Consider the following 3,452-nt stretch of genomic DNA (forward strand, 5'->3'; position numbering starts at 1 on the left):
AAGCAATTCAAAAGGGTTTTTCAAGGTCAAGCATCCATTCTCTTTAATTTAGGGCTCATAAAGGTTACGGTATGTGGGACTCATCCATGGGTACCTTTCACCCATGGAAGACCAAAGATTTCTTCTCAAATTCTCTTATGAGTTCATCAATTAAAAGCCCTAATTTCATGATCTTCATTGGGTATTCATGATTATGCTATGTATCAATGATATTAGCCTAATTATACATAATTTACATCATATTGCATAATTTCAAGTTGAATTTTAATGACTTAAGCAATATGTTCGTTTCAAGTATGATTTATGAGATATAATCATTATTTCCAACTTATTTCAATGAAAGCTTTATGAATAAGTTTAAATGTGCTTTATGCAAAGAAGTTTATGAAAGATGATTCTATGATTTTTCAAGCAAGTTAATGATAAGGCAAGTTAGACCATAAATCTATTTTTATGTGTAAAGATATGTGATGATGGAAGGTCTGCACCCACACTGCATTAGTTATATGGTAGATGGGCTAATCCCATGATTTCCTATGATGAAGCTAGATGAGTTATTCTTATGTTATTTTATAAAGATGGATTGATAGTAGTCATTGTCCTTTCTATGACATTTACAATCATGTTTTAGGAAAGTTATATTTGGATATCGACTAAGCACTGAGTGGACCTTGGGATAGGCATTCTCTCTCGTAGTTAGGGTAAGAGACCCATAGTAAGATCTCATTGTCTCATAACTACGTTGTCCACATAGGTATATAGATGCCTATTTGGCAAAGCTAGTAGATCCACTTAGCCCAGTTAGATGAGTTTCTATTAGAGTATGCCCTGGCAAGGTAACCTCCTCTGTATCGATGCAGGAGTCATTAGATTCTATGTATTAGCTCGCATGGTTTTATATGACGGTTAACGGTCCTATCCCATACCAATTTTAGTAAAGTTATGAAGTTCTTATGACTGTTATGAGATTTTGATGCATTGACCAATGATATAAATGTTTCAATGTTTACTCATGTTTTTAAAGATATTGGTCTTACATTCCATGATTCATATTGACTAAGTTTGATGTTTATTATTTATGCATAGTCTCATATACTTAGTGCATTCTATCTACTAACACATACTTTTTGCCTATATTGTATCATAATGTAGGGATCGGTGATCACGTTTATCCTCATCCTGCTCATGGCTAGAGTTTGCTATTAACTTATTATTGGCAGTTCCTCACAGTTTGAGGATGTGACATTTATTTTACATTGGACAGTTGTACTTCATTACTCTTATTTTGTCAATTGGGTGAACTGGGAGATCCCCTCACGCCCCAATCTAGTAGTAGAGGCATGTTATATATTAAAGAGTCTATTTTGTCATTTTCTCATTTCGAGACTTATGATCTATTTGACATATTTTTCTTATGTATCTTGATTTAGATTTACTTCATTTACCTTATGCATGCTCATGAATATTCTCTTAAGAGGCTTGGTTGGGGTCCTTTGGAATTCTAATCATCATATTATAACTAGGCCTTAGGTTGGGTCGTGACACATTGGTCTAACCAATCAGAGACTATAATGACAGTTGATCTTGGAGTTTAAAGCCATGCTCTCTATGATCTTGTGGAACAACTCCTAGCCCACCATTTGAATATGAAAGATAGATGTTAAGGTTGGTGCAAAAGTCATCAACCAGGTTCTAAGAGTGCCTGTATGATTCAACGAGCCCTTTTTGGCAAAAGACATGAAGGACGACGAATGGATATTGGTGAAAATGCTTCTCTAGGAGGACAATCTAGACTCCACCCCTTGTGAGAACTCAAGGGACAGAATCAAGAATGGAACTCCTCCCTGATCCCCCAAGGTATTTTAACTTAGTCTCCCGATAAATTTGTCCCTCTAAAAACTCATCCGATATGATATACCACATGTCTGTAGCGGTCGTGTTCAGCTTATACCGAGTGGAAATAAATGTTGGGGAGTAGATAGTGGTAAAGTAGCAGGGATTTTTTAGTCACCGAGATCTCTTCCTTACTTCACTGATTACAGAAATTTGCCAGAGTGATGGAGTACCGCCGGAGGAGAATCACAATTGATTATCATGTGACCAGGACTTTTCCATCCCCTGAATCTACCCTATCTAGTTCTACAAGTCTTTTGGACCTCTAAAAGGACAACATTTCCCTAGCTTTGTCTCATATAGCGCCCAAGAAAGACTTGGAGGAGTTAAAGAAAAAGTGATGCTTCCAAGACTAGTTGCTGATCTAGATATGGAAGGCGATGAAGACCATGCTTGGCTATCTTGACCTAAAGGAGAAAATTCCCAAGGTGATAAATTATGACGCTTAAGAGTTATCTTTCCTAATTATGATGCTTAAGAGTTCTCCTTCCTAAACAAACTAGAGGAGGAGGGATTCAACATGTCTAGCATCAAAATTAGAGAAACGAGCTAGGTCCCAAGCATGGTAATCCCCATCCCCTACGCGCATTCCCTATTTTTATCTTTTGTTATTGGATGTATTGCGTTGCGTGGGCTTTTGTTAGACAACCTTTTCATTTCTATTGTTTTTTAAAAAATATTTGATTATTACTCATGTCTCCTGACATTATTGGTGGCATATTAGAACTATGGTCTTTTTTCATAGGCCTTGATTTATAAACAATTTACTTTATTTTAGTCAAAACTATTCGAATCACCAAATTTTGGAAAAGATAAAAATTGGGCGGGGGGGCAGGCAAACTAGATCCCCATAGCTCCCTAAAGATTTAATATGAATGTTTCTATACCAATTTGTAGGACTCTACTCAACATTACTAATAACACAATTATGATCTAAATTATGGGATCGTCTGGGCACCTACCCTACTATTAACTATATAGGCAAATTCTTACCATTTAATCAAGAATTTGCAGAAACTCACTATTAATAGTTCCCTTCAACTATATTGGTGTACTCTCTTATTTTAATATTAAAATGAGTGTGGGAATGTAGATGTATATATGCATTTTAATTTTAAACTTTAATATTAAAGTGAGTTATATCTTATTATATTGTAAGACCCAAGAAGTTGGAAAGAAGAAAAACAAGGAATAAAAGATAAAATTCTAGAAATTGCAGCTTCTTGGCACCAGGTGATGACCACGAAGGTAATCACAGGCCATATTGAGTACCATGGTCCATGGTGTGCCACATTGGTAGTAATTCAGAAAACCAAAACTTGCAAGCTTAGGTTCACGACAGGAGCCACGGGTCGTGGTGAGCACCACGAGTCGTGGTGAGCACCACGAGTCGTGGTGCCCTCAATGTTGACCTTCCCTAGAAACCCTCAGAAATTATTTCTTAGGCAGGGACCACGCTTTACTACCAAGGTCCATATTGACTTTCACGGATTGTGGTGGGCTCCATGGTGGTCACCCCTGTAGACCCTCCTGTCAGAATCCTCACCATGACCACCACC

This window comes from Solanum dulcamara, chromosome 2, assembly GCF_947179165.1.
Source record: "Solanum dulcamara chromosome 2, daSolDulc1.2, whole genome shotgun sequence".
Taxonomy (NCBI): domain Eukaryota; kingdom Viridiplantae; phylum Streptophyta; class Magnoliopsida; order Solanales; family Solanaceae; genus Solanum; species Solanum dulcamara.